At 44.8% G+C, this 27,074-nt stretch overlaps 1 pseudogene across 1 annotated transcript; it reads left to right on the forward strand.

Moving 5' to 3' along the window:
• The first annotated feature begins 18,174 nt into the window (after positions 1 to 18,174).
• LOC308417339 (four and a half LIM domains protein 3-like) lies at positions 18,175 to 18,995 on the forward strand (annotated as a pseudogene). Its single transcript has one exon. The product of its transcript is annotated as a four and a half LIM domains protein 3-like (transcript).
• The last annotated feature ends 8,079 nt before the right edge of the window (positions 18,996 to 27,074 follow it).

Consider the following 27,074-nt stretch of genomic DNA (forward strand, 5'->3'; position numbering starts at 1 on the left):
ACCAATGACTGGTCCAGATTGAGACCTATGCCATGATAGGGAGCCCGTCCCTGACATTGCTAATGATACTCTGTTATACTTGTAGATAGACACCTAGGATAACTGTCATCAAAGAGGCTCTACTCAGCGACTGAGGAAAACAGATGCCGAGACCCATAGCCAAGCATTAGGCAGAGACTGGAGAATCTTGCAGAAGAGGGGGAGGAAGAATTGTAGGAGCCAGAGGGGTTGTAGGAGCCAGAAGGGTCAAGGAGCCAACAAGAAAATCTAGAGTCAAGTAACCTGGGCCAATAGGGGCTCACAGAGACCCAGGGAGCATGCATGGGACTGCCCTAGGCCCTCTTCACATATGCTACAGTTGTGTAGTATGGTCTTCAAGTCAGAGTCCTAACTGAGAGCAGGGTCCTCATCCAGCCTCAAAAAGAGAGGATGTGCCTAATCTCACTGCAACTTGATAAACCAGGGCTGGTTGATATGCATGGGAGCCACCCCCCCCCCCCCCGCTTTCTAAAGAGAAACAGGAGAAGTGGATGGGAGGGTAGGTGAGGGAGAAGGACTGGAAGGAGAGGAGGGAGGGAAACAGTGGTAGGGATGTGAAGTAAATAAATTAATGAATTAAAAATTCTGATAGAGGCAAGTGGAGGGGAGAGGATTGATTTTGACTCTGTTTATAAAAACTAAAGCTAGCAGGTGTGGTGGTGCCTTCCTTTAGTTCCAGTATGTGGGAGGAAGAGGCAGTCAGATAGATCTCTGAGTTCAAGGTAGCCAGGCTGTCCAGGGATACATAGACACTTCCCCCCTCTGAATACCCCCAAACCAAAGTTAGCATACAAAATAATAATTATGACATGTTTATGCATATGTGTCATTATACTTAATTTTCCTTAGGTCCTCACTGCCCTCTCTCATCCCCATCTCTTGCTGATATGCTTCTTTTCCCCAGATAGGACCCCTTCCCACTTTCTCTTCTCCCTTAGGATTCCTTCCTCCTTAACTTCTATCTAGTTCTATAACTCCTCCCACCACATAAAGACGCATATGTATATATACTCAAATGCATACATATTGCTCATACATATATAATTTTAAGTTTGTCTACAAAGGGAAACATATTCATCTCTTTGAGTCTGGTTTATTTTGCTTAACACAATAATCCTTAGCTCTATGCATTTTCCTGTACCTCATGATTTCATCTCCATGGGTAAATAGAATTCCAGTGTGTGTGTGTGTGTGTGTGTGTGTGTGTGTGTGTGTGTGTGTGTGTGTGTACAAACTGGTCATTATCCACTTATTTGTTGATGGACAGCTAGGCTGCTTCTATTTCCTGTGTTATGACTAGCAAGGCACTGGAGCACAGATATGCTGGTACCCCTGTGGTGTGTTGGGTGTAAGCCCTTCAGGTTTGTATGCAGCAATGATAAGAGTGACATCATACAGTAACTGATTTGTCTTTCTGACCACTCACACCATAGCAGCTGCAGCGGTTCACATTCCAACTAGTACTGGTTAAGGGTTTCTCTTGCCCTGAATCCTCCCCAGCATCTGTCATCATTTGCTTTCTTGATGACACTGGCTCACAGTTTGGGAGGGTTTTGCCTGTGGTTGCCTAGATCCATACATTTTGGTGGGCTACCCTGGTGGTGAGATTATTTGGTAGTGGAGGCTCTTGTGCAGGAAGCAGAGAGAAGTAGGATAAAGGAAGGTGCCAGGGCAAGGTGTAACCCCTAAGAACATGTCCTCAGTGGTCCATTCCTGCCAAGGAAAGCCTTTCTTCGATACCTTCTAAAGAATGCTAGCACAATGCGAATCCATCAAGGGATCAATCCACTCATTAGAGCCCCCAGGAGCAAATCTCTGGACCTACCACCATAGCAACACCCAGAGGTGTGCTTTGCTAACCATGTAGGCACCGTTCAATCTAATCAATTTGACAATCAATATAATAGCATTTATATAAGTCACAGAGAATATGATTGAATGAACCACTTACAGCCTGAGAAATTTGTGTCAGAGACAGACTGTTTCTCTGTTTCCTCTGACCTTCCAGAAGTCACCTCAGTCATGTTCTCTTGCTTTATTCTCTTAAAAACAGTTAGAAAGAACAGTATGACTCTTTGGGCCAGCAATCCTGCCCTTGGTACCCATCTCCCAGAAATAAGAGCCACAGAATGTCAGGACATTTGTAGTAGGATGCTCACTGAAACATTGTAGCAAAAGAAAGTGAGAGAGTGAAGATTCACAATGGACAGCCTTGCAGGGCATCCACACCATGACATTCTCTTCAGGCATTGACGGATGACACCTCAGAGCTATTGAGAGGCTTTGGGAGGTTTCTGTGGCACAGTTCAGGATAAGAAGATGGGATGAGGAGCTGTGTGTAAAGTGATTAGTGCATTTAGTGTTTGACATGTGGGAACACACAGGTTTGCATGTGATAGGCAAGCATGTCCTGCCATATGTTGTCAACGGGATTATGAGATCCAGGGAGGATTAATGGCTCAGAGGAGAGGGAATTGAGAGTCAAGCAAAAGAGAAGAGCCAGTTGCCTCATTAGAAAAGTAGGGTTATAATTTCTATAGTAGCCAGGTGTAGTTCTGCACACCCATAAAACCCAGCCGATGGGAGGCTGAGGCAGGAGGATTTCAAGGTGAAGGCCAGTTAGCCTGGGTAACAACACAAGTTGCACACTTTGGGCTACACCTGACACCTTTCTTCTAATCCTATGTTGCTCTTGTTCTAGGGTCTCTGTAAATATTTCATGAGCGTGAAAGCTATTTTGAAAATGTTCAAAGCTCTGCTCAGATATGTGCTGATGGGTTTCGTTAGGACACGTCTAACAACAGTCTGATTTAGAACTAATAGTTCCACCCGTTGACGACTATCGAGGTGTTTGTTGTCTATTTGGTGGAGTAAATGTAAATGATAACCGATCTAATTAATAGCTGGAATCCTTCTCTAGGAGCAGCTGAGTTCACTCTGCCTATATTAAATGTACAGCCTTCAGGAATGGTCTGCCGTGAGGTGGTGTGGATGTGGGGGAGATGTGCTTCTCTTCCTTGTCCCCTGCCATCTGTGGCGGACAGGGACCAGGAGGGTGGGAGAACTGGTCCCATCCTCATGGGCTGCAGCACCTGGGAGAGCAGAACCTGCATCTCACCTGGGCTTCAGAAGTGTGGGAGGGTCGGCCTCTGACCTAATCATGAGAGCGAGGCCATTGTTGTCTGCCGTGTGGTAGAGTGGAAAGGGGGAGATGTCCTCTTGCCCTCACCACCTTGCTACCCGTGGTGGGTGGGAGAGCCATTCCTCATTGGCTGCAGCATTCAGGAAAACAGGCCTTGCATCTTGCCTGGGCAGCATAGTCGAGCTGGCCCTGGTGGAGTGGGAGCCCTGCCCCTTGCTGGTTGCAGCATTGGGCAAGCTAGCTGGGGCAGTCCTGGAGAACTTGCCGTGGTAGTGTGGGTGTGGGAGAGCTGGTGGGCTGACCAGCTCAACTACTACCCAGACCCAGGGCCTTGAGTTGGTTCACCCCAACATCTAACCCATCTAGGAACTGCTGGAGTGAATGAAAGGGCCAGTCCTCCAGATTCAAAGTTGCGGGGTCTCCATGACACAGGGCAACAACAGGGTGTCTGAGAGGAGTCCTGGTGAGGATCTAGTATTGATAGTGTAGCAGAAGCCAGAGATCTTGAACCAGACCAATGAGTCATCACAATGAACATTTGCAAGCAAAGAAGTGTGAACAGAAGGGTATACAGTGGGCCGCACTGTGACACAGTACAGTTTTCATTGTGAGCCTGTCTCCCTTCTCCCCAGGGTCATTGGCCACTGGCCCACAAGGACGAAGGGAACAGAATCAATAAACAGGGCTTTGGATGGCCAATAATGACATACTGGTCCAGCATTGGATAGACAATGATCAACTTTACTCAGGGTAATTCATGGTTTTGGGCTAAGGGAGTGGGACTACCCAGGGTGGGTAAAGGTCACTGAAGGCTAAGGTACCAAGGTCCCTCGTTAGCATGGGGAGGCAGTTCAGGAATCCCAGGTGCTAGTTGAAGGAATGGGGAGAGGAAACTGAATCTACAATCTCACTGTGACTTCAGTGACATTCCACAGGGGGTGTGGGGCTTTGAATTCTCCAGATAAAGTCAAAGCTCATGCACTTTTGATAAAGGGAGCCTGCCATTTTGTGCTGAGCTCAGAAGGCTATCTGGATGATGGTAGACTCTGACCATAATTAGCAGGGGGACATTTCATCGTGAGATTTTGTTGCTGTTTTTAAAAATTTTTTATTATTTTATTTTTATTTTCTCTTTGGGGGTGGCAGGGACAAAGGGTGGACATGAAGGGATGGGATGATGAGTGGGACTGGGGTGCATGATGTGAACAGTGAACATCACAAAGAATCAGTAAAAAGTAAAAAAAAAAAAAAAATCCATGAGATACAATGAAGGACACAATAAAGTTCTAGAGGAGGAAAAAAAACACGACCTATGGGCCCATCTGTAACTCATACCCTCTCTGAACTTTCACACACACCACCTTTTAGGGTGCAGTGTTTCCACATGTGAGTACATCATGTAATTGTTTATAGCAGGTTAAATGTTATCTCTCTTAAATGTTTATCACTGATGTAGAAGACCGTCAAATGATTTATTTCTGCCTGTTGAAATTTACTGTACCTGGTTGTGGTCTCTGCTCACCTTAGTGTAGGATAGCACCGTGGAAACCTTGCACCTACTTAGCTCTACCTTAGTCCCTGTTGATGAGCCCTTGCTCCTGCCCCTGGCTCTCCCTCCCTTAGCCTTTGCTCTCCACTGATCCGTTTTTAGATCCTGGGAAGAGCTCTCTAATATCTTTTAACAATTATATGGATGAGTGTATGTATGCATATATTTATTTATCTAATATGTATGCATGTGCCTGGGTGTTTGCATGTGTGCCTAGTGTATACAGGTGACCCTAGAGGCCAGAAGAAGATCCCAGAAGGAACAGGATCCCCTAGAACTGAAGTTAAGGTGGCTGTGAGCTGCCACATGTGGGTGAGAGCACATCGTGCCTGTGCCTAGCTTATTTCATTAAACACAGTGACCCGTTGCTCTACTCCTGCTTTCACGAACAGGATTCCGTACCTTCCCACAGCTGACTACTGTTTGATGCGGTCTGTGTTCCATACTTCCTTACCTGCTCACCAGCAGCCGGACACTTAGCCTGTTTCCACATGTGGCTTACTTACAAGTATCCCAGCCACTGGGTTTGAGGTCTAATCTTGTATGACCTCAAATGCCTAATGACATCTTGCAAAGACCCTTGTTCCAAAGAGTCACATTCTGAGATCCTGGATGGGAATGAATTTGAGGGTATGCTCTTGTAACATCATCTGGATACGTGGCATTTTCTAGTTTCAGCTGAATGTATCAGCTGACCATCACCGACTGTCCCAACAAAGCAAAAGTTTTGCTCACTTTAGTGGTTCGGGTCTTTTGTTCATCGCACACAGCTGGTTCTTCAGCTCCAGCTGAACAGAACCACAGATTCTTAAGTTAAAGCATCACATAGAGTTTTCACTTTTTTCTGAAGCCTCACAAGTCAGGCACTAAGGTCGGTACTCTTAACATTCTTCTCTTCCAGCCTCCCACAGAACAAACAGCTCATCCGGCTCTGAGCTCACAAAGTCCGCAACATTACCACAATCCTCCCTCGGATAACATGGTCAGGTCTGTCACAGCAGAATTCCATGATTTTACTATCAATTTCTGTCTTTTATTGTGTAACAAATTACTATCAATTGCTTTCTATTGTGTAACAAAGCACCATGACCAAAAACTATTTGGGGAGGAGAGGGTTAATTTCAGCTTACAACTCCCAGCCAGGATCCCTCAGGGAAGCCAGGGCAGGAACTTATGGCAGGAATCTGCCTGTAGGAACTGAAGAAGAGGCCATGAAGGGGAAAATGTCCAGCAGACTTGCCTCCAGGCCAATCTTAAGGAAACATTTTCTCAATTAAGATGGCCGTCTTCCCAGATATGCTTAGGTTTCTGTTGGCAGAAACCAGCCCAACAACAATGTAAGGGGATAAGCCAGTTATCCTAGCTGATCATTCCATAGTGTAGACAAGTATTACATCATCACATGGCATCCGATAACATGCAGAGTTATTTTCGTTTTTGAGACAGGGTTTTGGCGTGTAGCCCTGGCTGATCTTGAACTTGCTATATAGACCAGACTGGCTTCAAATTCACAGCAATCCACCTGTGTCGGCCTCCGGAGTGCTAAGATAAAAAGCTCACACCCTCATACCTGATTATTTAAAAGACATTTTCTTTCCTGGCTTCTAGGAGGGCATTAAATCACCCGAGGCTGGGGTATGGGAAGCTCTGTGCAGTGTACCAAGGAGCAAGTGTTCTTAACCCCGGAGCCTCTCTAACCTCTGCAGTTATTTTATATCAACAATAATTACAATCCTAGGGAAAAACCAGACACCACTCCAGGAGCTGTTTAAAGGATCATCAGGTTTTGTTTTCCTTCTTTATTTAATTTTGGATGCTCAGCAGTCACCCCGCCCCCCACCCTCTGTGCTGGGCTCTTCGGGCTCTGCAGGTGGTGAGGTATCTCCCCTGCAGATGTGCCAGCAGGTTCCCTATGGGTGCCAGAGTGGAAATCACAACCCGGATGTCAATAGAAGCTCTGTCTACAGGGTCACCCCAGTGGGTTGTTCATGAGTTGGCTTCTCCAGAGCACATTCGATGGTACCCCTGGCTTTGCTTTGGAGGCATTTCAGCCTCACCTAATTAGGTAGTTGGGAACTGGGCAGCTATTACTTATAATAGACGTGGAGTTGTAAATTATTCTATTTAATTAAGAACTGCACATTTCCTATTAAAGAAAAGCTTATCATAGGTTAGTAAATTTATTGGGAACACTTAACTTTCACTAATTAAGCTGTTTGAACTCAAGGCAAGGGCATTCATTAATAATCAGGTCCGAGCAGTTAAGGGCAATTAGTGAAACAGCTGGTCTTTATCTCACCGATAAAGGATGGTTAATAGAGATCTTTACAGCTGTTATAAACTTCCCCAAAGCAGAATCTTCTTCAAAAGTTTGCGTTGGCGAAGAACACGAGACAGAACAAAGAGAGCTAAATTTAAACGAACAGAAGCAAGCCGGGCTTCTCAGCCCAAAGATAAGAGGAGGGTCAGAAGAGAATCAAAGGCATCCTAAGGATCTCTTTCCCAAGCACTCTCTCTTTACCCACAGGAGCCTGACCTGTGTGTGTGTGTGTGCGTCTGCGTGTATACTCACATGGGTGTGCTTATACCTGTGCACGTGTGTGTAGGAGGTCCGAGGAAGATGGTACGTGTTCTGCTCAATCATTCTCTGCCTTATTCATGTGCAACAGGGTCTCTCACTGAAGCTGGAGCTTGCTGTTCTTCAGGTAGGTTGTCTGGCCAGCAAGCTCCAGAAATCCTCTCTTCTTCCTGCCCCCGTGCTGGGCTACAGATGTGCACAGCTGTGCGCAGCTTTTATGTGAGATCTGAACTCAGGCCTACTGACCAAGCAACCCACCAATCCCGCCATCTTTACATGCAGGGATGGCATTCCCTGAGAGAGCTTTCTTTGTACGAGCTTTGTTGACTACCAGGAGCAAAGGGAACCTTTAAGGACCATCCTTGCAGCTCACTTTCATTAGCAGCTGGGGGACAAGCATTCAAATGACCTTGTGTGGTCATTTCAGATTCAAACATAACAAACACGAAGCTATGTGCCCGGCAGAGCTTCGTCCCCCCCCCCCATTGCTTTGTTCTCATTTGAGGTGTCTGCGTGTAGGCCTCACAGGATTGTCATATGATTCAGAAAGTTTAGAGTGAGCTCAATTGCTACATTTAACAAGGCAGCACTAGGATTTAAGGGAGACAGGCGACGCTCCTGTCAGCTGCAGCAGCTAGCTGAGGTATGCCAGGTTACACCCGGGTGGCATTTATCAGCTGCCCGTTGGGTGCTGGTTGCTGTGTTGGCTGTGACAAGTATCAGGGCGGACGAGGACCTGGCTTTCTGAAGCTTACAGTCCAGTGGGGGAGCAACAGTCAAAGATGCTGTCTGCATCCTTCTGCACCTGTGCAGGAGTCTCCAGGATGTGGAGCCGGCAGCTGGGGATGCAGGAACCTGGAGACAGTTGAGGTTATCGGTTTACAGGTTTACAGAAGGTTAAGTCACAGAGGGATCAGATCTCTTTGGATTGGGATAATGGAGGATAGGAAGGCGACGGAGGAGGGACTGTCAACCTGGGAGGCCAACTCAGAAAGACTTTTAAGAACTAGTTCCCTTGTGTATGTTTCATCTATTTAAAACTCACTTTGATTTGCACTAGTTAAATAATAGCCCCGAGAACAGTAATGCTGAAAGCAGCGAGCACTTATTAGACACCTGCTGTTTAATAAGTGCCACTCAGAGGCTGATCACCTGCTGTATTTCTCTGAACTGTCATCCCAGGGTTTTGAGAGAGCCGTCATTATTATTCCTTCTCTGTGCAAGAGCAGGGCAAGGCTCAGGGAAGCCAACTGATTGCCCAAATCAACATAGATAGTACGGACTTGGTCAGTATCATCAGAACTCTACACCTCTACAATTCTTCCTTAAAACAGAAGGCCTATAAATAAATGCTCAAAAATACCCTTAGGGGAATACAAGAGACGGCTCAGCAGTTTGGGGCAGGTTCTGCTCTTACAGAGGACCCAAGTTTGGTTCTCAGTTCCCACATCACATGGTTCACAATGACCTGTAGATCTAGCCTTAGTGGATCTGATGCCTTTCTGGCCTTTGCTGGCCCCGGTACTCACATAGCTTGCACACACATATAATAGGCACTGTGCACACTACAAGGTGCATAATTCTCAGTGCTGCTTCAGAGGTAGAAGAGAGGCAGGCAGAGCAAAATCTGTGTCACGTTTCAATTCCCCAACCAGTAAAATGGGGGTGATGAAGGAATCCACCTCATCAGGTTTTTGAGAGGACTAAATGCCTCAGTGCCCACAGATTGCTGAGAACAGAACCTAGCCTGTGGGCTCCATGTATTACTGGGTCCGAATCTTTTGGGGCACTTACTTTCCATCTATAACATGAGGCGATATGGTCCCCCTTCATATATATGTGCCCCTGTTCATAGGGATATTCTGAAGGATCAGTAAGGTATTACATACAAAGTTCTTTCAGTAGCTGGTATCAAGTTCTCCTCTGGGTGCTAGCTTGTGTTTGGCAGAGATGCAGACAGACTGGCTCACTGTCAGGAAAGAAAGATGCTCCTATCTGAAAAAAAAGGAGGGCAAGTAAATAAAAACCCAGCTGGATTTCCACGTGGTTCAGTGACAGGCAGCCAGGATTAGGAACCTGAGATGTCACAGTAGGAAAGAAGCACAAAACCCAGGGAGGGGCTGTGTGGCCTTAGGACAGAGATGAACACTGTGGCATAACGTCCCCTAGGCCAATCACAGAGTCCTCTGCTGGGCCTTAATCGTCCTTTCTAGACTCTTTGTGAGCCATGCTCCCTTTGGCCTCTGGCTGGCTCCGCCAGAGCCTAATCACATTTAAAAGTAGTTTTTATCTGTGATTGTTCCCCCGCTTGCAAGGGGCTTAAGCATCTAAGCTGCCACTTCCATCAAATCCAAGCCCATGGCCCTGTTAATACACACAAGCCTGGATTTGGCAGGGAACTGATCCTCAGCCTCGTCCAAGAGGGGGATTTTGGAGAATTAGAAGTGACCAGTTTGGGGAAAGGGGCGGTGGAGGGAGACAGGGAGTCAAGCCATGGGAGACTCCTGCCAGGCTGCTCTTCGAGAGATTGTGCTTGTCCTCAGGGCTGGGCTTTGTGAAGTTTAATAAGATGTTGTCTGTGAAGATTACCTGTTAGCTTAGAGACAATATTTTATTTTCGCTGCCGCTTCCTGGGATGCAGAGGGTGGTGTGCAGAGCTTCATTTAAAGCTCAGACACCTCGGGCTAATTCTGTGTTAAAAGGCAGTGAGTGTTGGAGTGGAAATTACTCCAGCCTCTCTAGGGTGGTGGGTTCTGACATGGAGGCTGGGACCCCAGCAGAAGGGCAGACCGAGGCCAAACTGGGAGGCCTTAGCCCACAGTAAGATCGGGGCGGGTGAGATGACTGAGTGGGTGACAGTGCTTGTCATGTGACAGGAAGACAGGGCTTCAAATCTTCAGTACCTAATAGGGGTGTCTGCCTCAGTGCTGTGGGACTGGAGCCAGGGCAGCTGGCGCTTACCAAGTGTCACCCTAACTCCAGGTTCCGTGAGACACCCTGCCTTAAGGGAATAAGGGCAGAACGTGATGGAGTAGGTCACACCGATGTCTTCCCCTGGCCTCTGTGGGTACACAGGACACTCTTCCACTTGCTCATGCAACACACACACAGACACACACACAGACACAGACACACACACAGACAGATACACAGAGGGAGTGGAAGAGGGGGAGGGGGAGGGGAGGGAGAGGGAGAGGGGGAGGGGGAGGGGAGGGAGAGGGAGAGATCTTGCTCTCATTTTTTTCCTGTGGGTGTTTATTATTTTTATTGCACTACACAGGGGTAATTCACAAACCCTGCAATCTTTCCATTTAAAGCATGCAATTGAACAGTTTCTGGTGTATTCACAGGGTTGTTCTGGCACCAACATGATCAATCTCAGAACCTCTTTGTTTGTTATCCAAAGAAACACCCTGTGTACTGTCAGCCATTCTTTTTTTCTTTACAGGCAAACAGCGAGGCCATCCCCTTGGTGGGCGTGACTTCTGTGCTCATGAGCTCAATGATCTACATAGCAAGGAGGTTGCATTCCAAAAGCCTGTAGATGGGGAGGTCACAGGTCCTCAGGGAGGACCTACTATTATTATTTTGCTAGGTGAACATAGCATCCAATGCATCGGGATGCACACATAAGTGGTGGTGGAGTATGCAGCCCTAACTTCAGAATCTATATTACGCCTTTTCTCCCAACTCACAGGGAATACCTCAGAGAACGTGAGGAGGGTGCAGAAAAATGATAGGAGTCAGAGGTTGGTAAGGCCTGGGGTGAAACAGTCCCGTACACAGTATGGGCATTGCGCTCATGGACAGCTGCGTGGTCTGCACAAGATACACACAAGGTCAAGCCAGACAACATTCCAGCATATGGGGGATGTGTGTGTGTGTGTGTCTGTGTGTGTGTGTGTCTGTGTGTGTGTGTGTGTGTGTGTGTGTGTGTCTGTGTGTGTGTGTGTCTGTGTGTGTGTGTGTCTGTGTGCCCTAGTTTGCTTTCTGTTGCTGTGGCAAAACATCGACTAAAAGCGTCTTGAGGAAGAGTTTGTTTCCTCTCACAGCTCTCAGATAGCACTCCATCACTAAGGATAGGGTAGGAAGTCAGGGCAGGAACCTGGCGGCAGGAACTGGAGCAGAGGCCATGGAGGAGTGCTGCTGCCTGGCTTGCTCCCCAATGGCGGCTCAGCTTGTTTTCTTAAACACCCAGACCACCAGCCCAGGGATAGTATTTCTCACAATGGTCTGGGACCTCCCCCATCAATCCAGAAAACACCTCACAGGTTTGCCCACAGGCAGTCTCATGAAGGCATTTTCTCTGCTGAGATTCCCTCTTCCCAGATGGCTCTAGTTTGTGCCAAGGTGAATTGATACACAAAATTAACAGCATGAAGGGGAACTATCAACTGTTGGTGTGGAAGGAGGGTTACTAGAGAGGCTGGAGAAAGGAGAATTGCTTATTACAAGAGTGGCTCTGATAGGCTGCCGGTACTCCATGGGATGGTCCTATTCCCACTCTGATAGGCTGCCGTACTCCACGGGACGGTCCCTCTCTTACTCTGATAGGCTGCTGGTGCTCCACGGGATGGTCCCACTCCCACTCTGATAGGCTGCCGTACTCCACGGGACGGTCCCTCTCTTACTCTGATAGGCTGCTGGTGCTCCACGGGACGGTCCCTCTCTTACTCTGATAGGCTGCTGGTGCTCCACGGGATGGTCCCACTCCCACTCTGATAGGCTGCCGTACTCCACGGGATGGTCCCTCTCTTACTCTGATAGGCTGCTGGTGCTCCACGGGACGGTCCCACTCCCACTCTGATAGGCTGCTGGTGCTCCACGGGACGGTCCCACTCCCACTCTGATAGGCTGCCGTACTCCACGGGACGGTCCCTCTCTTACTCTGATAGGCTGCTGGTGCTCCACGGGACGGTCCCACTCCCACTCTGATAGGCTGCTGGTGTTCCACAGGATGTTCCCACTCCCAGGCATATACTGACAACAGTAATTAAACTTAGTGGGTTATTAAAAAAAAAAGAGAGACATGAAATCACGAGGAGGATATTGTGATCTGGGAAGAGCTGTGTGTGTGTGTGTGTGTGTGTGTGTGTGTGAGAGAGAGAGAGAGAGAGAGAGAGAGAGAGAGAGAGAGAGAGAGAGAGAGAGAGAGAGAGAGAGAGAGAGAGAGAGAGAGAGAGAGAGAGAGAGAAGTAGGGAGCAGATGTGATAAAAACACATTGTGTGCATGTATGAAATTCTCAAAGAGTAAATAAGAATAGACTGCTATATTGTTTTTAAAAGGGCGCATCAGCACCCATGCATGTTGCTGCATTGTCTCCAACCTTCCTTGGAAGATGATTTTAATCTACATTCTGTCTCTACAAACACACCTGTGCTGGGTATATCATATAAATTATAGGAAATGTAGCCTTGTAGAGATGTAGAGATGCCTCAGCAGTTAAGAGCATTCGCTGCTCTTCCAGCAGACCTGGGTTAGGTTCCCAGCATGTGGTACACAGAAACACACACACACACACACACACACACACACACAAACACACACACACACACAGAAACACACACACACACACACTTTTCTTTTGTAAAGGAAGGAAATGTGACCTGCAGATTGTAGATTGTGTGGTACCCACTCTCTGGTCCTCACGGCTCCTTTTTTGGCTTCATCTCTTATTCTTCTCTCACCAAGTGTTTCAGGCATACTGTCTTTCTCCTCAATCAGAGTCAAGCATGCTCCTGCCTCTGGGCCTTTGCACGTGATAATTTCTGTGCTGTGGAACCTTACCACAACCTTAGAGAAACCCCTGCTTCCTGCTTTCCTTCCTTCTACCCCTTACTGCATGGGAGTCTTACCTATGTGATGTTCTCCCATGTAATGTCTACATTTCTTCCTCTTTCTGTCCCTTACTTTCTCTAAACTCCTGGATGGACTGTGTTTACCCAGCGTTTGTCTTCCTAACCCAGGCAACTCCCATGAGAGCAACTTTGTGTTCCTTTCACTATTACTATGTTTATGTGTGCTTAGGTTTGTGTATGTGTTGGTGCATGCATGTGTGCAGAAGTATGTGTGTGTGCATGTGTATGTGGAGGTCACAGGTTAGTTTCTAGTGTTCTTCCCAGAAATATATTGGCCTGGAGCTCACCAAGCAGGTAAGGCTAACTGGCCACCAAGCCCCAGGGATCCTCCGTACCTGGCTTTGTTCAAGTGTGGGTTATTGGGGGTCATGCTCAGGTCCTGATGCTTGTGAAGCAAATGTTTCACTGACTAAACTATCTCCACCCCTTTTATTAGTCTGCACCCAGATTCTACAAGAGTGGCTATGTACCGTAAATGTCCAACTAATAGGGGCTGGATAACGTAGGCAACATATGGACCTGTTCTTCTGATACCTTTCTCCCTGCTTTTCCTCCCTCCCCTTCCATGGGCATCTTCCTCTGCTTCCTATTATGAACTTTATTTATTTTTGAGATGGGGTTCAGTCTGTAGCCCATGGCCTGGATCTGACTAGGTAGTCAGTCCTATGTGGCCTCAAAATCACAGCAGTCCTTCTGCCTCAGCCTCCCTGAGTTCTGGGATTACAGACACGAACCTCTGTGCTCAGCTTCCTGTAAGTTTTCATCTTAGTCTGGGGACATCATAGTCGGTGTTAACCAACAGTTACTGAGCTGTACCCTCTGCCCCTGCTACCTCTCCCAGCTCTGCCTCAGATCTCATTGTGATAAATACCATTTGCTGGGTTACCTGAGCGTTCATACGGAACTGCCCGTGTAGGCATATACCTATGCAATTATAGAGCAGTGTATGCAAGGGCCTCCTTTGGGGGGGGGTGGCAAGCAAACTCTTAGCATGATAGAAAAATAGCAATTTTTAAAAAATAACTGAACATTGGCACAATATCAAAGACCATGGAGTTAAAGGATTAGAAAACAATTTCTGAGTGTTCTGACAGTGGTTTGGCTGGCAATGTTTAGATAACTTAGAAAACCATATGCATGGTTTATAAATTATACATTCTATGACATTCTCTCCCTTGCCCTTACTTTAGTGAAATCACAGTTTTTATGATCAAGGTTTTTATTGTCTTTAATAGATAAAATACAGAAGGGCTGAAGAAAGGGCTAAGGGGTTTAAAAGCACCTCTCTTTGTAAACCTAAGTTCAGCCTTCATGTAGATCCTTGGCATTGACAACCTGGAGGAGATAGGAAGGTAGAATTATGACTTGTTTTACTGGGGTGAGGGGCTTGATTTGGTGGGTTGGTTGATAGCCTTTTGAGTGGTTTGTTTTATTTTTATTTTTTGAGAAGGGGTCAGCCAAACCACTGATAACTCACTATTCCCCTGCCTCACTCTCCTGAGTGCCAAGATCGCAGAACAGACTACTATACCCAGATGAAATATTTAATAAAACCTAATTAGAACTTCAAAACTATATTTCCAGCTTCATTTTAACACCTTCATTATTACCGTTTACCCATGGTTTGTATGTCACCTCGCAGTTTAATAAGTACCCTGAATAAATAGCTTAGAAGGAAATGTCAGCTATGAAAAAAGAATTTTTCATTTTTACCCTGTTCTATAAAGTACTTTCAAACTGACACGTTTTATATTCTGATTGTGTTTTTTAAGATTTTAAAAGAATTTATGTGCATGTGTGTCTCACATATGTGTCTTCTGGAGCTGGAGTTTCAGGTTGTTAGGAGTCATCTGATACAGGTTCTGGAATCAGTACTGGGGGGCTCTTTTTAAAAATTTATTTATGTATGTATATGAGTACACTACACACCAGATACCATTGCAGATGGTTGTGAGCCACCATGTGGTTGCTGGGAATTGAAATCAGGACCTCTGGAAGAGCAGTTGGTGTTTTTATCCACTGAGCCATCTCTCCAGTCCTGAGGCTCTTCAAGAACAGTGTCCTGGTTAGTTTTCTGTCAACTTGACCCAAGCCAGAGTCATCTGGGAAGAGGAACCTCAACTGAGAAAATGCCGCCGTGAGATTGTTTGTGGACAGTCCTGTGAGGGCCTTTCTGGACTAATGATTGATGTAGGCTGGCCCAGCTCACTGTGGGTGATGGGCTGTTTCCTGAACAGGTTGTCTTGGGTTGTATAAGAAAGCAGGATGAGCAAGCCACAGGGAGCAGGCCAGTGAACAGTGCATTTTCCATGCCTGCTTCGGTTCCTGCCTCAGGTTCCTGCCCTAACTTTCCTTCCTGATGGGCTGTAAACTGTGAGATGAAATTAACCCTTTCCTCTCCAGGTCGTTCTTAATTATAGTGGTGCTCTTGGGAGACAGGCTCTTTCTATGTGGCCCGGTGCACACTACGTAGATCTGGCTGGCTTCGCATTCACAGAGATCCTCCTACCTCTGTGTCTGCAGAGCTAAGGGCATCCTTGTATTTCATCAGAACAATGGAAAGAAAACAAGTATAAGCAGCCTCTCCCCAAGTGCAAAGACACAGGAGTTGGTGACTCAGGTGGGGGTGTGTGATCCTCTCCCTCCTTCTCAAAGGAAACATCTGCTGTCATCAAGCCAAGCTGTGATCTTTTCAGAGCAGGTCCAGATGGGCTTATGAAGGTGGATCCCTCAGACTACAGTTCTATAGAAGGACCTCAAAGGTCCGGTGGAGTCTCAGGCTGTTGAAACCAGTTCTTTGTGCAGCTCTTGAACCAGATCTTCATGTTGTGGGGATTCCTCTTTCTATGTTTTAACTTAAAAAATTTTTCTTTCTGATATGACATTTAACTGGTCTGAGGAGATGGCTCAGTTGGTAAAGTTCAACCGTAAAGACTAGAGTCTGGATCACCAGCATCCAGGTAGAAAGCCTTCATGGTGTTGCCCTCAGGGCTGGGGAGGCAGAGGCAGGAGGATCCTGGGATTTTCTGGCCAGCTGAATCAGGAAGCTCCAGGTTCAGTGAGGAAATAAAGTAAGGAGAGATAGAGGAAGACACCATTGTCAACCTCAGACCAATATGCACACACACATACACACACATACATGTACACACATAGTCATTCATATGGACACACACATATAGCCATTCATGCACACACATGCATACATACATGCACACACATAGTCATTCATACACATACACATGCACACACACACATATAGCCATTCATGCACATGCACGTACAAACACACATACAACCAAACACACACACACCTATGCACACACACACACCTATGCACAAACACACACCTATGCACACACATGCACATACCTATCCATGAATGTATACATACAGCCATACATGCACACACACATGCAAACACATACATGCAAACACACATACAGCCAAACACACACACACAAATACACACACCTATGCACACACACATCTATGTACATACATGCACACCTATGCACACACATGAATATACCTACCCATGAATACACACATACAGCCATACATGCACACACACATGCAAACAAACACATGCAAACACACATACAGCCGAATACACACACACAAACACACACACAACCACACACAAATACACACACCTATGCACACACCTATTCATGAATACATACATACATACATACATATAGCCATACACCCACACACATGCACACACACACACATACACACACATGAACACACACTCCAGAGTAAAATAAAATAAATGGGAGCCTCACCCCGCAAGGCCATAGAGGAAAGAATCTCTATTTAAGGATGTCAGCATTACTTCTTAATGAGACAGATTTCATCTGTGGACAGAAGGACACTCTTAGACACCCTGAAATATTCTCACACACAGATAAAGAGCTCAGCACACGCTGTGGAGTTTGGAGGAAAAAAGCGACAGCCAACCACCAAACATCACTTGATCAGTTTTATTTGGGTTATTAGCAGAGAATATTTTGCACTGGAGACTTCTTATATCAAGCAATAACTGAACGTTAAGCAAACAGATCATCAATTATTAACATGGAGCTGCTATTAGCGTAGTCCTTTACACGCTGGTGCCACATGCCTTTGGAGAGGGATGCAGGAACATCGGATGCACAAACTTGGAATCGAACAGTGTTCCCTCCACTGAGATGTTTTGGAAACTGGAACTATATCTAATTTTCCTTTTGGGAGTGAGCACAGTAGTTGAGAGAGAAACCTAAAATATGGCATAGGAATAGCTAAGAGAGACGCTGGCAGAAGCAGTGTTTTGAGGGCCGAGGGCTCTGCAAACTAGAGTTTACTTCTAACATGGACTCTGGGTATCTTTCTTTATTGTTCAGACTCAGGATGACTTATTTTATTTATTCGTGTGTGTGTGTGTGTGTGTGTGTGTGTGTGTGTGTGTGTGTGTGAACATATGCATGCATGTGGGTTCCTGCATTGAAGTGCAGGTACCACAGAGCCCAGAATTTTTTTTAAATTTATTTGTAATGTCTTACAAATTGGAATTTTGGGTAGTTTTAAGATGCCTGATGTGGGTACTGGGAACCTGGATCTTTGAAAGAGCAACGAGTGTTCTTAACCATTGAGCCATCACTCCACCTCCATCACCTCCCACCCCCATAAGACAGAGTCTCCAGTACTCTCCTAATGGGCTAGGCTGAATGCCCAGTGAGCTCAAGACTGCCCGTCTCTGCCTCCCCAGTACTGCCACACTCCAGCTTCAGCTCCGTAGCCATGATGGTGACATCATCATCATTTCCTCCTCCCGCCCTCATCCTCCTCCTCCTGAGACAGGGTCTCTCTTTGTAGAACTTATTGCAGTTTTACATGTGGTTTTAGATGTAAAAAAATAACTATGTGCATGCTGAGTTTGTACATGTGAGTCTGTACATGTGAGAGAGATGCCTTTAGAAGCCTCCTCAGCCCAGCCCACAGAGCCCACTGGGCACTGCCACCATGAGCAAGGCATTTTGACTGTAAAATTCAACGAGTCCTTGTATGGCCACAAATACATCCAGACAGACAGTAGTCCCCACTTTGTTCCCTGCTATGACAACACCTTAGCCAAAACCTGTGCCTAGTGCCAGAAGCTTATCTGGCAGAATTCAACTGTTCTATGAGGATTACCACTTCCACAAGCGCTCCTTCCACTGCTGCCGCTGCCAGCGCTCCCTTACCTGTGAGCCCCTCACCTGTCAGGACAGTGAGCTTCTCTGTAATGAGAGCTACTGAATAGCCTTCTTTTCCTAGCGTTCTGCCTGTGGGGCTCTGGAATCTGGAATCTGGAGACCGGTCCTGGCATGAACACTGCTTTCTGTGCAGTGGCTGTGAGCAGCCGCTGGGTTCCCGCTCCTTTGTGCCTGACAAGGGTGCTCACTGTTGTGCGTCTTGCTATGAAAATGACTTTGCTTGTTGGTATGCTGACTGCAGCAAGACACTGACCCAGGGTGGAGCGACATCGCAATTAACCCTGGCATCGATAGTGCCTGGTCTGCACTGGGTGCCAGACACCCCTTGTAAGGCAGCAGTTAACATCTTGGGGTGATGATCTGCTTTGGAGAACTCTTTGCACCCAGTTGCAGCAGCTGCAAGCGCTCCATCACAGGTGGGGGCAGCAGTGAGGGTGCAGGACTCAGTGGAGGCAAGTATGTGTCATTCGAAGAATGACATTGGCACCACAGCTGCTTTTCCTGTGCCCACTACTCCACCTCCCTGGTGGGCCAAGGCTTTGTACCAGACAGAGACTGTGCCAGGGCTGCAGCCAAGCAGGCCCCTGAGCCGAGGCTCCTGACTTTCCTTTTTCCAAAACCAAGGGTTCAAGACTATGGCTACTTTTCTGAACTATTTCTGGGGCTCAGCTTCCCCTAGAATGGGCTGTCCCCACTCCCCACTCATGGGGACTTTAGGATTCAGCCACCCAATTCTAACACACCCCACTGGTGCTCCCTGACCCAGGCCTCCAAATCGGCTCTTATGGAACTTAAGCCTTTCTCCAAGTCTGGATTCTAGAAATGAGTCCTCCCCACACCGAGGCTCTGACACCCCAGCCCTCCAAATCTGGACTCTTGAGAAGCCTAGGCCTTAAATCTAGATTTCTAGGGTAGATTTTTAGTTTTCCTGCAGGTGCCTAAGAAGTCTTCAAAAGCATATTGTACCTCTGGTTTGACCTGACCCCATTCTACCCCATCTCTGGCCTGCAGCCATATGAATAGCAGATTAGGGGCTCCCTGGTTAGAGGGTTGTAATGTACAGGGTGCTGTCTCGCCTATGAGTACCATGTTATTTCAGCTCCATGTTGCCCAGAGATAGGCAGCAGGAGGTTGTTCACCCTGTTTCCAGAGAATGCAATAAAGCAGTATGAGGAGGGAGAAAAGAAATACAGGAGGACACAGGTAAACAGGTAGAAGCCCTTAAAGAGAAAACACAATCCATTAAAGAATTACAGGAAAATACAAACAAACAGGTGAAAGAATTGAACTAAAGATGGAAATAGAAACAATAAAGAAATCACAAAGGGAGACAACCCTGGAGAGACAAAAGAGATCAGGAGTCATAAATGCAAGCATCACCAACAAAATACAAGAGATAGAAGAGAGAATCTCGGGGGCAGAAGATACCATAGAAAACAATGACACAACAGTCAAAAAAAATGCAAAATGTGAAAAGCTCCTAACCCAAAACATCCAAGAAATCTAAGACACAATAAGACCAAACCTAAGGATAATAATGTATAGAAGAGAGCAAAGATTACCAACTTAGAGGTTTAGTAAATATTTTCAACAAAATTACAGAAGAAAATTCCCTAATCTAAAGAAAGAGATGAGCATGAACATACAAGAAGTCTACAGAACTCCAAATAGATTGGACCAGAAAAGAAACTTTTTTTCTATCACATAAGAGTCAAAACACTAAAAAACAAAGAAAGAGTATTAAAAGCAGTAAGGGAAAAAGGTCAGGTAACATATAAAGGTAGACCAATCAGAATTATACCATACATATCAACAGAGACTCTAAAATCCAGAAGATCCTGGACAGATGTCATAGACACCTCAGGAGAACACAAATGTCATCCCAGGCTACTATACTCAGCAAAACTCTCAATTAACATAGATGGAGAAACCAAGATATTCTATGACAAAACCAAATTTACACAATATCTTTCCACAAATCCAGCTACAAAGGAAAATAGAAGAAAAAGTCCAACACAAGAAGGGAAACTGAACATTAGAAAAAAAAATACAGTAATCTTTTTTCAACAAGCCCAAAAGAAGATAGCCACACAAAAATAATTCCACCTCTAACAACAAAAATAACAGGCAACAACAATACATTTTCCTTAATATCTCTTAAAATCAATGGACTCAATTCCCCAATAAAAAGACATAGACTAACAGATGAGATATGTAAACAGGACCCAACATTTGGCTGCATACAGGAAACACCCTCAGTGACAAAGCCAGACACTATCTCAGAGTAAAAGGCTGGGAAAAAATTCCAAGCAAATGATACCAAGAAACAAGCTGAAGTAGCCATTCATAAAAACAACTTTTAACCAAAAGTTATCACAAAAGTTAAGAAAGGACACTTCATACTCATCAAAGGAAAATATCTACCAAGATGAACTCTCAATTTTGAACATGTATGCTCCAAATGGAAGGGCACCTACATTCATAAAAGAAACTTAACGAAAGCTCAAAGCACAGATTGCACCTCACCCAATAATAGTGAGAGACTTCAACACCCCATTGTCATCAATGGACAGATCATGAAAACAGAAACTAAACAGAGACACAGTGAAAGTAACAGAAGTTATAAACCAAATGGATTTAACAGACATCTATAGAACATTTCAACCTAAAACAAAAGAATATACATTCTTCTCAGAACCTTGTGGTACCTTCTCAAAAGTTGATCATATAATTGGTCACAAAACAGGCTTCAATAGATACAAGAAGATTGAAATAATCCCACTTATCCTATCAGATCACCATGGACTAAAGTGGGTGTTCAATAAGAACAAAACAACAGGAAGACCCCGTACATATGGAAGCTGAACAAATCAATGATAATTTGATCAAGGAAGAAATAAAAAAGAAAAGACATTTTAGAATTTAATGAAAATGAAGACAACAAAACTATACCCAAACTTATGGGACACAATGAAAGAAGTGCTAAGAGAAAAACTCATAGTTCTGAGTGACTCAAAAAAGAAAACTAGAGAGCACATACACTAGCAGCTTGATAGCACACCTAAAAGCTTTAGAACAAAAAGAAGCAAATACATCTAAGAGGAGTAGATGGCAAGAAATAATCAAACTCAGGGCTGGAATTGACCAACTAGAAACAAAAAGAACTATACAAAGAATCAACAAAACTAGGAGCTGGTTCTTTGAGAAAATTAACAAGATAGATAAACCCTTAGCCAGACTAACCAGAGGGCAAGAGGCAGTATCCAAATTAAGAAAATTAGAAATGAAAAGGGAGACATAATAACAGAAACTGAGGAAATTTAAAAAATTATCAGATCCTACTACAAAAGCATATACTCAATAAAACTGGAAAATCTGGATGAAATGGACAATTTTCTAGACAGATACCAGGTACCAAAGTTAAATCAGGATCAGATAAACTATCTAAACAGTCCAATAACCCCAAAGAAATAGAAGCGGTCATTAAAAGTCTCCCAACCAAAAAAGCCCAGGACCAGATGTATTTAGTGCAGAAAAGAAGACCTAATACCAATCATCTTCAAACAATTACACAAAATAGAAACAGAAGAAACACTATCCAGTTCCTTTTATGAAGCTAAAATTACAGTTATACCTGAACCACACAAAGACCCAACAAATAAAGAGAACTTCAGACCAATTTTCCTTATAAATATTGATGCAAAAATACTCAATAAAATTATTGCAAACCAAATTCAAGAACACATCAAAATGATCATCCATCATGATCAAGTAGGCTTCATCCCAGGAATACAGAGATGTTCCAAGATAGGGAACTCTATCAATTCAATCCAGTCTATAAACAAGCTCAAAGGGAGAAAAAAAAAGCTACATGATCATCTCATTAGATTCTGAGAAAGCATTTGACAAAATTCAATACTCCTTCATGTTAAAAGTCTTAGAAAGATCAGGAATTCAAGTCCCATACATAAACATAGTAAAAGCAATATACAGCAAACCAGTAGCCAACATCAAACTAAATGGAGAGAAACTTGAAACAATTCCACTAAAATCAGGGACTAGACAAGGCTGCCCACTCTCTCCCTTCATATTCAATATAGTAATAGAATTTCTAGCCAGAGCAACTAGACAACAAAATGAGGTCAATGGGATACAATTTTGAAAGAAAAAAGTCAAAATATTACTATTTGCAGATAATAGGATAGTAAACTTAAGTGACCTCAAAAATTCCGCCAGAGAACTCTAACAGCTGATAAACAACTTCAGCAAAGTATCTGGATATAAAATTAACTCAAACAAATCATTAGCTTCCCTCTATTCAAAGGATAAACAGGCTGAGAAAGAAATTGGGAAAATGACAACCTTCATAATAGTCACAAATAATATAACATACCTTGGTATGACTCTAACCAAGGAAGTGAATGATCTGTATGACAAGAACTTCAAGTCTTTGAAGAAAGAAATCTAAGAAGATCTCAGATGTTGGAAAAAATATCCCATACTCATGGATTGGCAGGATTAACATAGTAAAAATGAGCCACCAAACCCAGACAATATTGCTGATGCCAAGAAGTACATGCTGACAGGAGCCTGATATAGCTGTCTCCTGATAGGCTCTGCCAGATCATGACAAATACAGATGTTTAGGCTTAGAGCCAACTATAGAACTGAGAATGGGTTCCTTAATGGAGGAGTTGAAGAAAGAATTGAAGGAGTTGAAGGGGTTTGCAACCCCAGAAGAACAACAATACAAACCAACCAGAGCTCCCAGGGATTAGACCACTATCCAAAGAGTACACATGGATGGACCCATAACTTCAGCAAACATGTAGCAGAGGTTGGCCTTGTTGGGTATCAATGGCAGGAGAAGCCCTTGGTCCTGTCAAGGCTTGATGTTCCAGTGTAGGGGAATGTGACGGCGAGGAGGTGGGGGAGGGTGGGTGAACACCTGTACAGAAGCAGGGGGAGGGGAGATGAGATAGGAGGTATGGAATAGGAACAGAAAAATGGAATAACATTTGAAATGTAAATAAAATATATCCAATAAAGATGGCCATCTTGGCAAAAGCAATCTACAAATTCAATGCAATCCCAATCAAACTTCCAACTCAATTCTTTATAGAGTTAGAAGGAGCAATTTGCAAATTCATTTGGAACGACAAAAATCCAGGATAGCAAAACTTATTCTCAATAATAAAGAAACTTCTGGGGGGGGGGGAATCACAATTCCTGACCTCAAACAGTATTACACAGCAGTAGTCGTAAAAACTGCATGGTATTGGTACAGAGACAGGCAGTTACATCAATGGAATAGAACTGAAGACCCAGAAATGAACCCACACACCTACGGTCACTTAAAGGAGCTAAAACCATCCAGTGGAAAAAAGATAGCATTTTCAACAAATGGTGCTTGTTCAGCTGGTGGTCAGCATGTAGAAAAATGCAAATTGATCCATTCTTATCCTTTTGTACAAAGCTCAAGTCTAAGTGAACCAAGGATCTCCACATAAAACTAGATACAGTCAAACTAATAGAAAAGGAAGTGGGAAAGAGCCTTGAACACATGGGCACAGTGAAAAGTTTCCTGAACAGATCACCAATGGCTTATGCTTTAAGATCAAAAATCAACAAATGGACCCTAAAAAATTGCAAAGTTTCTGTAAGGCTAAGGACACTGTGAATAGGACAAAATGGCAACCCAAAGATTGGGAAAGAGTCTTTACCAGTCCTACATCTGATACAGGGCTAATATCCAATATATACAATGAACTCAAGAGGTTAGTCTCCAGAGAACCAAATAACCCTATTAAAATGGGGTACAGAGCTAAACAACTCCTAACTGAGGAATGACTGACAAGCACCCAAAAAATGTTCAACATCTTTAGTCATCAAGGAAATTTAAATCAAAACCACCTCACACCAGTCAGAATGGTTAAGATTAAAAACTCAGGTGACAGCAGATGCTGGCAAGGATGTGGAGAAAGATGAACACTCCTCCATTGTTGATGGGATTGCTAGATGGTACAACCACTCTGGAAATCAGTGTGGTGGTTCCTTAGAAAATTGGACATAATACTACCCAAGATCTCAGCTATACTGCTCCTGGGCATAGACTGAAAAGATGCGCCAATATACAACAAGGACACATGCTCCACTATGTTCATAGCAGCCGTATTTATAATATCCAGAAGCTGGAAAGAACCTAGATGTCCTTCAACAGAGGAATGGATACAGAAAATGTGGTACATTTACACAATGGAGTACTACTCAGCTAGTAAGAACAATGACTTCATAACATTCTCAGGCAAATGGATGGAACTAGAAAATAATCATCCTGAGTGAGGTAACTCATTCACACACACACACACACACACACACACACACACACACACACACACACACCACACATAGTATGCACCCACTGACAATGGGATATTAGCTCCAAAAGCTCAGATTATCCAAGATATAATTCATAGACCACATGAAGCTCAAGAAGAAAGAAGACCAAAGTGTGGATGCTTCAGTTCTTCTTAGAAGGGGTAAAAAAAAATACTCATGGGAAACAGAGGGCAAGAGGTACTTGGGAGGAAGTGAAAAGTGGGAGGGGACAAAGGTTAGCAGGTTCAGGTATGAGAGGGGTCAGGGGATGAACTACAGAGGATTAGGAGTTTGAACAGAGGTGTGTAGCAATGGGGGATGCGGAACTGGGAGTAGACACTAGCAAGTCCCAGATGCCAGGAAAGCAAGAGGCTCCCAGGACCCAACAGAGATGAGATTAGCTGAAAAGCCCAACAAAGGGGAGAAAGAACCTGTTGAGTCCACATCCAGAGATTAAGCCAGGCCCCTGTTGGGGGTTGTGTCTACCCACTCATCTCCAAATTTTTAACCCAGAGTTGCTCTTGGCTAAAGGAAATATGGAGGCAGTGTAGAGCAGAGACTGAAGGAAAGGCCATCCAGAGACTATCCCACCTGGGGATCCATCCCATATACAGACCCCAAACCAAGATTGTGGATGCCAAGAAGTGCATGCTGACAGGAGCCTGATATAGCTGTCTCCTGAGAGCCTCTGCCAGAGCCTGACAAATACAGAAATGGATGCTCCCAGCCAACCATTGAACTGAGAATGAGGTTCCCAGTGGAGGAGTTGGAGAAAAGACTGAAAGAGCTGAAGGAATTTGCAACCCCATATGAAGAACAACAATATCAACCAAAACCAGACCTCCCAGAGCTCCCAGGGACTAAACCACCAACCAAAGAATACACATGGAAGGACCCATGGCTCTAGCTGCATATGTAGCAGAAGATGGCCTTGTGTGGCATCAAGGGGTGGGGAGAGGTCCTTGGTCTTGTGAAGGCTTGATGCCCCAGGGTAGGGTATGTCAGGGTGGGGAGGCAGGGGTGGGTGGGAGAGCACCCTCATAGAAGCAGGGGCAGAGGTCATGGGATAGGAGGTTTCTTGAGAGAAAACCGGGAAAGGGGATAACATTTGAAATGTAAATAGATAAAATATCCAATAACAAAACAAAATAAAATCAGTTGGAGGGGGGCTGGAGAGATGGCTCAGTGCTTAAGAGTACCGGCTGTTCTTTCAAAGGACCCAGGTTCAGTTCTCAGTACACCCATGGCAACTCACAGCTGTCTGTAACACACAGGTAAAACACAAACATAAAAATAAACAATTTTTTTAAAAAAAACGAAATCAGTTTGCTATTTTGTCCATTTAACAAGATACCAGTAGTAGGCCTGCAAGCTCCCCAACCCTGTGTTCTTGGCCAGATTTCCAGGACCATTCACGTGTTTCCTTCTGTGGAGCAGGCCTTACACAGAAAGCTGTTGGTCACCCCCATAACTTCTGTGTGCTGTTGTAATATCTGTCATATGGCATTTCACAGGATTCATAACTGGGCAGGATTATTGATGAACCCCCCATGCATCTATGTAGCACATTTCTGGACTGTGAAAACCAGCCGGCAGGGTGAAGCTTCCTGGTCACTACCAACTTGATTTCTCTGTGTCTTTTGACCAAAGGGTGTGATGTCTTCAGGAAAATAGTGCTGGTCGTTTCTATCGCTCTTGGAGCTCCATCTTTTAATCCTTTTTACTACCTCATTCTCTGTGCCTGGCACTCGGCTTTTTTCCCCCCAAAGCCTCCAACTTTTGCTTGCTGCAGAATGATGGCCAAGTTAGTTAAAGCCTTATGTCTTTGTCTCTTCATCTGCAAAATAGGCTGCCTTAGTAAACACACTCTGACAAATTCATGAGTACAGGAAGCACTGGACATAGCTCATGTTTAGTGTACACTTAAAGATGCTGTTTGTTTCTGTGGGTGTGGCTCAGTTATTATTGGACAACCAGTTCTGTTCTTCCCTGAAAAGAACCACTCCCACCTTCCTCAGTTGTCCATACATACGTGTATGTGTGTGTGTGTGTGTGTGAGAGAGAGAGAGAGAGAGAGAGAGAGAGTGTGTGTGTATATGTGTGTATGTGTGTGTGAGTGTGTGTGAGTGGGAGTGTGTGTGTATGAGTACAAGTATATGTGTGTGAGTGTGTGTGAGTGAGTGTATGTATGTGAGTGTGAGTGTGTGAGAGTGTGTGTGTGAGTGAGTGTGTGTATGTGTGTGAGTGTGTGAGAGTGTGTGTGTGAGTGAGTGTGTGTATATGTGTGTG

This window comes from Micromys minutus (assembly GCF_963924665.1).
Source record: "Micromys minutus genome assembly, chromosome: 2".
NCBI lineage: Eukaryota > Metazoa > Chordata > Mammalia > Rodentia > Muridae > Micromys > Micromys minutus.